Source organism: Alligator sinensis, unplaced genomic scaffold (genome assembly GCF_000455745.1).
Source record: "Alligator sinensis unplaced genomic scaffold, ASM45574v1 scaffold392_1, whole genome shotgun sequence".
In the NCBI taxonomy this organism is placed as follows: Eukaryota; Metazoa; Chordata; order Crocodylia; family Alligatoridae; genus Alligator; species Alligator sinensis.
The window spans coordinates 3,862,362-3,869,948 of NW_005841898.1; positions in this window are offsets into that span (position 1 = coordinate 3,862,362).

The following is a 7,587-nucleotide window of genomic DNA, read 5'->3' on the forward strand; positions in this document are numbered from 1 at the left end:
GGGGCCACAGAAAGATGGAAACCCACTGGGGAGGTTACGGGGTTGAAGGAGAGACACGACACCCATGAACCAATTGAGGAAATGGACTGAAGTTTTGGACACAGCAAAAAAGTAGAAGGGTGAGACCGTCCCATGGTGACAGTGTGGGTAGCAGGTAGACCACTTTAGGCCACCCTGGACACCGGTTGCTCCCAGACGCTAATACAGGCCGGGATGATCCCTGAAAGCATTACTGAATGGTGCCCTTTGGTCAGGATCCGTTGTATACATGGCGAGACAGAGCAATATGAGAGAGGCTTCGTGAACGTGAGGATTGTCGGTCACAAGAGCAAATTACGCGTTGGGCTTGCTCCTAAATTAGATGGCCAGATGATTGTGGGGAGGGACTGGCCACCTCTCTACGAGATATTAGAGGAAGTGTGTATGGAGGAGATAAGACGTAGAAGACAGCCCCGTGGGGAAGGTTGGATAGCGGAAGAGGATTCAGCTTTGTCTGACGAGGAAGAGTGTGTTAACCTCAGGACAGGAACCGAGAGTGTGTACTTTCAGACGGCCCAAGAAGAGGATGATGAGCTATGGAGGATCCGGGAGACGTAGGTTGCTTGGGTACGGGAAGAGACTGTGTGGCCTGGAATAGACTTAAAGGATGCATATTTTTGGGTACATAGGCGGGGTTTGTTATACCGAGTAAAGAAGTGTCCGGTCTAAGGGGAATTGACCCGGCAGCTAGTGGTCCCTAGAAGGCTCCGTAAGAAGGTATGGAGGTTGGTGCATGCTAGCCTGATGGGCGGCTACCTCGGGGCAGACAAGATGGTGACCCGGATAGGGAAGTGGTTTTTCTGGCCAGGGATGAGGGACGACATTACATGGCGTTGCGAGGCCTGTCCAGAATGTCAGAGGGTCCAAGAGAAACGGCTGCCACGGGTGCCACTGCAACCGATGCCACTCATTGGAGTACTTGTCAACCACACTAGATACAGTGGGACCCTTAACAAAGAGTAGCGCCAGACACCAATATATATTAGTCATTAATTACGCTACATGCTACCCAGATGCAATATCCCTGAGATCAACAACGGCCCCACGAACTGCGGAGGAGTTACTAAAGTGGGTGTCCTGGGTGGGAGTGCCGAGAGAAATAATTACAGATCGGGAACGAATTTTATGTCTGGAGTCATCCAGATGGTGTGTCAGCTGCTGAAGACGAGACATCAAATGGGGCTGGAGCCTGGGGAGAATCCAGCTGCACATAAGCCAAGAACAGAAGGGGGCCACGGGGAGCGCTTGGGATGAGTATCATCAATGGCTAACGACTGTAGCCCCTAAGGAACTGAGCACTGGGGAGGGCCCGAGCATCGGCCCTAACAGGCAACACCATGGTTGGCATTAGGCGGGGTGTAGGGGAGGTGGAGCCCCAAGAAGAAACGACCGCGAGGGCGGCTGAGGGGAAGTACCAGGGGAAGCAGGACCAGACATCGTCCTCCCAATAGGAACCTATTTATCATCAAAGACGTAGCAGATGAGACCTCTGGGAGGCTGACTCAAGGTTGCTACCCATACCCTGGCCATGCCGCCCAAGAAGCCACGGTGAGGTTTGCAAAGAACCCAAACACGCAACACTCGGGGGAGAGGCATGGGAGGTTACAGCTGCACTTTGCCCAGGCCCACTCCACTGGCATCTGGCCAACTCCTTTCAGTGATCACCACCTTGTCTGGGCCCAGGCCATGCTAGGGGCCTGGGCATTTGGGGTCAGCCTACTGGCATTTAAATGCCAGTCTGCTGGAGGATATGGGCTTCAGGGAGGCCTTCTGGGAGTTCTGGTTGGCCTGGTGGGAACAACGGGCAGCTTTCCCTTTGTCTCAGAGATGGTGGGATGTGAGGAAGGTATGCATCCAGCTTTTTTGCTTCAGCTACACTCAGGGGCACACCCGGCAGAGGGAGACAGTCCAGGAGCAGCTAGAGCGGGAAGTGCTAGAGCTGGAGAGGTACCTGGCCACTGACCCAACCAACCCATCCCTCTGCAGAGCGTGTCAGGAAAGGCAGGAAGAGCTTCATGCTCTGGACACCCACCACGCCCACGGTGCATTAGTCCAGTTCCTTCGGGAGATGGACCATGGGTCCTGCTTTTTCTATGCCCTGAAGAGGAGGTGGGGGGCCAAGAAGTACATCACCTGCCTTCTGGCGGGTGATGTCACCCCCCTTATGGATCCAAGTAAAATGCACCAGTGAGCGCAGGCCTTCTACGAAGAGCTCTTCTCCCTGGATCTGACCAACACCATAGCCTGTCAGACCCTGTGGGAGGGACTCCCACAGGTCAGTGTGGATGATCGGGACTGGCTGGAAAGTCCTCTCACTCTGGCTGAGTTTTCAGCCACCCTCCGCCTGATGCCTGGCAACAAGGCGCCAGGCATTGCCAGGCTGACCGTGGAGTTGTAACAGGCCTTTTGGGATGTCCTCAGCCCGGACCTTGCCACGGTCTGGGCCAGATCTGAGATAAGTGGGGAACTCCCCCTGGCATGGCAGAGGGCCATGCTGACCCTCCTGCCAAAGAAGGGGAATCCCCGTGACCTGAGGAACTGGTGTTCCATGTCTCTCCTCTGCACAAACTACAAGGTGGCAATGAAGGCCATCTCACTGTGCCTGCAGTCCATGCTGATGGACATGATCCATCCCGACCAGACATGCATGGTGCCCAGACGTTTCGTCTTCGACAACCTGTACCTGGTTCAGGACCTCCTGGAGCTAGCGTGCCAGGAGGGCCTGTCTTACACCCTCCTATCCCTGGACCAGGAAAAGGTGTTTGACAGAGTGGATCATGGATACCTCACAGGCACACTGCAGGCCTTTGGCTTTGGGGCCCGCTTCATGCAGGTTTTCCAGGTGCTGTACACTTCTGCAGAGTGTTTGGTCAAGCTCAATTGGACCCTGACAGAGCCCATTCCGTTCAGGAGAGCGGTGCGTCAAGGCTGCCCACTGTTGGACCAGCTGTATGTCTTGGCCCTGGAGCCCCTCCTCATTCTCATATGTAAGCAGGTGGCAGGGTTGATACTCTGGGAGCTGGCAGTGCAACTGGTCCTGTCAGCGTATGCTGATGACATACTCCTCATGTTCCAGGACTCGGGTGACCTAGCACAGGTGGAGGCCTGCCAGGCATTGTACTCGGCAGCCTCCTCTGCCTGGGTCAACTGGGTCAAGAGCTTTGGCCTGGCGGTGGGCAGCGGGTGGCAGGTGGGCTCACTCCCACCGGTTCTCCGTGGAATCTGCTGGAGTGTGGGCTCACTGCTCTACTTGGGATTCTCTACCTGTTCCCCAGACTCCTCCCCGCTGGAGAACTGGCACCAGCCAAAGGCAAGGGTGGTGGAGTGGCTCCGACATGGACAGGGCTCCTGAGATGTCTCTCCCTGCATGAGAGAGTGCTGGTGCTGAACCAGCTGGTCCTGTCCATGCTCTGGCACTGCTTACACATCCTGCCTGTGCCCCTTGTGGTCCTGGCCGGGCTCCAGAGATGGGCACTGGAGTTTTTCTGGCTGGGACAGCATTGGGTCATTGTAGAGGTCCTGAGCCTCCCCTTACAGGAGGGCAGCCAGGGCCTGGTTTGCCTGCACAGCCAGGTCCTGGCATTATGCTTTCAGGCCCTTCAGTGACTGCTATATGGTGTCAATAGCCACGTGGTATGGGGCCACCTGGGGCACGCTTTCCTTCGCCACTTCCGGGGGCTCTGATATGACTGGCAGCACCTCAGCCTGTAGGTTTTTTCCCTGCATGACCTGCGAAGGCTGCCAGATTTCTACCAGGACCTCCTCCCATCCTGGAGGCTGGTCTCCACCTCCAGGTCCCCCACAACAGCCTCCCAGGGTGCCGACCTGCTTGTCAAACCCCTCCTTTGGAACTCCCAGCTGAAGGTGCCGATGGCAGAGGCTCCCTGGTTGCAACAGAGGTTGATCCTGGCTGGTGTCACCCATATCGGAGACCTCCTGGACTATGATAGGCAGGAAGGGGGTGGACCCTGCTGTACTGGCCTGGTGCATAGCTCTACCCATGCAACCTGCCATCTGGTCCAGGAGGTGAAATCTGCCCTACCTCCCAATGCCCTTGCCTTTGTTGACCAGGCCCTGCATGATGGCAGTCCCTGCCCCACCGTGTCCTCCAGCTCACCGGAGTTTTTCATGGGGCCAGTGCCTCACCCAGCCTCATGGCACTCGCCAGTCCACCACCTGAGCTGGCTAGAGGACTCCAAATTGGTCTGCTTTTCCACCGCCCATCACTGCCACCTCTACACGCTTGTGTGCCACACTATCCATCATGCCGCCCTCGTGTCCCGCCCAGACACCAAGTGGAGGGACCTGCTCAGCGAGGGCATGGCTGGGGCACCCCAGTGGTTGAGTCTGTACTCCACTCTCATCCCACAAGCCACTGGGGACCTCAGCTGGTGGCTCCTCCATGGAGCCATTGCCATGGGCGTGTATGTGGGGAACTTCATGGACACCTCAGTCTCTTGGCCCTTCTGCGGGCAGAGGAAGACCCTGGCACACCCTTGAGTGCACCAGGCTGCAACCCCTCCACCTCCAGAACCTCCTCTTGAGGTTTTGGTTGAATTTCACCCCCCACCTTTTTGATTTTGGTCACTCTATCCATGGCCTCATCAAATCCTGGGACCTCCTGGTCAACCTCCACCTGGTCCTGGCCAAGTGGGCCCTGTACTTGACCAGGAAGGAGGCTCTGTCCGGGAATATGCCCGGAGACTGTGGGGCTGCTTTCTTCTCACTTGTCTGTGCACGTTTTCAGGCAGAGCACCAGTGGGTGGTGTCCACTGGCTTCTTGGATTGAGAAGCTGGTGGGTGCAGCCTGGGGGACTCTGCTTGATGTCCCCCTAGGTGCACTTATTTTCACGTTTTGACCCTTTGACCCACACAACACTCCTATCCTGTTTTTTTTCATTAATTATCCCAAGTATTTTGTTGTGTCATCCATCCATTGGCCCCATATAATAGGGGCTATTAGTTAGCTTAGTGGGCCTTAGGGCCCATGGTATTTGAATGTTACAAATAGATAGGAGCTTCTGAGGCACAGCCACTTGGTATCTGGGTGCACTAGCCCCTTGTGTCAGCTAGACTGCTGAAGCAGCATCCCAAGTTCACTTTTTATAATACCCCAAAATCCAGTGTCTTCCACATTTAGAACAAAAGAGAGAGAGAGGGAGACTGATCAGGTGGGCAATGTTTTATTGTTATTGTGACGGGCTAGCTGGCAGTGACCTAGCCCAGGAGTTTTGAAAGGGCAAAAGATGATTGGAGGACTTGGGATTCTCTTTCCTCACCAATCAGGCCCCAGAGACTCACCCTCTGTGTCCCCTGATTGGCCCCTTGGGTCATCTGGAGGGGGATAAAAGGGGTAGCATGGCTGACTCAAGGGGGAGACCAGCGACGGACCATGAGGAAGGAGCTTCAAAGAGCTGGCAAGAACTGAGCCAGCGGGGTGGGAACAGTTGCCCCAGAAGAGCCTGAAGGAGCAGGACCTGCAGGCAGCAGTTGGACCTTCAGCAGCGCGGCGTGCGGCCAGCAGAAGAGGCTTCCTGCTGGGCTCCAGGATCACCTATGAGAGGCTGCAGCCAGGAGGAGAGGCTCCCCTGCTTCAGCAAGGATCTGAGCAGCGACCTGGGAGGTTCCCAGCTTGGCTTCCAGCTCCTCCAATCAGAGGCCAGGCAGCTCGACATGAGGTTGGGGTTCCAGGAAGGCCAAGACCATAAGCAGCTTGGAGCAGTGGTGGCTGTGTGGCAGCACTTCTGCCTATATCTGAGAGATCTGAGTTCAAGTCCTAGTTGGTGTGACTGAGCTAAGAAGAAACAAATCTCCCTGCAGTGGAAAGGGGCCATTGTGTTTTTTTTTCCCCCCCTCCAAGTACCTAGGCCCTATATTTCCTTGTCATTTGACATTTTGTATTTTGTGCCTTTTTATATTTCCCCAACCAATATTGTTTGCTCTGCTGTTTGTGTTTTATATTTTGTTAACCCTGTCTTTTGTTAATGAATGTAAGTGTCTAACCTTGGTTGAATCCTGCCCCCTTGGGACATTGTAGTGTCCACTATACCCTCTGCTTATGCCTGTTATGTTCCCAGTATTGTTTCCTCATTAAAAAGTATATGGTTAAGTCCCCATTGGTGGTCTGGCTCTGCTCTATAGGGGAAGGAGAGTGCCTACACCTCCCACAGTGCTTGTGCACCTGCTTTGATCCCTTCAATTGGAGAAGGGGTACCTCTTGGAGTACTGACCGGATTACACTATATTTACAATGTTAAAGCAATTTGGAAGCCTGCCAGTGTGTGTCTGGCATCATAATAAAATTAATCCAAAATATCTATATGTTTTAATATTTGCTTTTCATTTTCTTATCACATGGTGGGTGTGTGATGGTGGGATGTGGGGTGTGCAGGAGGGGGTGGGAAAGCAGGGTGGGGGGATGTGTGTGGGTGCATGGGCAACTGGTGCCTCCTGACTCTGGGGGGGCACCAGATCACTGATGTGGGGGAGGTCCCCCAATGGCTGATCACTGATGGGGGGGTCCCCCAGGACCTGCCAAGCTCCCGCTGCTCCCTCCCTGCACTCCCTCCACCAATGCATCTTTGCCAGGCACCCAGGGCAGCAAATCCTGGTCCCTGCAAAGATAGGCTTCCCTTGCATCCTTTGGCAGGGCCAGTCCTGCCTCCTGCTCTGCCTCCTGTGCACCACCCACCCCTGCAGTCCCCACACTTGGCGGAGCCACCACTTGCGGAGGAGCTGGAGCCCCAAGATGGGCAGGCACTTGTTTCCCCACAGGATCGGCAGCCATAGGGTCCATGGGGGAATCGGCGGCTCCAGCTTGGGACCAGTGCAGGGCGGGGCTGGAGGAGCCTGGACATGGGGTCTAGGGCCATGTGGGCCAGTGGGGATGAAGCAGGGAAGCAGTCCCTTGCCCTAGGGCTGGGACTCCTCTGCAGTCCCCATGTCCTGCTGACAGGAGCTGGGTAGACCCAAGGCAGCAGCAGAGTCTGCCTTCCCCTGCCCCACTCCTGATGCCTGGCCCCACATGCGGGGCTGCCCTGGCATTCATGCCCAGGTGGCCCATTTATTAGTCTGCTTATGCCCAGCACCTCCCCTCCCCCAACCCTCACTCCATGTCTGGCCCCATGCCACCCACCCTCCAGCCCCTGCTCTGCATCTGCCTGACCCATTCCACTGGAGCCATGCCCCACCCATCGTTCTGGACAGGCATTCCTCCTCCAGCCTCAGGTGACTGGTGGTGTTGGTGGCAAGGGTGGTGGGCAAGTGGCAGCCGCCCACAGGCACTGCCGGCAGTGTTGGCGGCACCTTTTCACATGAGGTTCATTGACATGCTCAGGGGGTGCACGTGCACCTGCATGCACCCCCTATGTGTCACCAATGTGTGGGTGGGTGTGAGGGGATGCGGGTTAGTGCGTGGGTAGGCATGGATGGGACTGTGGGTGTGGGAGCTGCTTAGGAGAGGTAGGTCCCCTGTTCCTCCTCAGGGCAGAGCCCCCCCCCAGCACATGGACTACCCTGCCTGCAGGGTCCTGGTCCCCACCAGGGGCT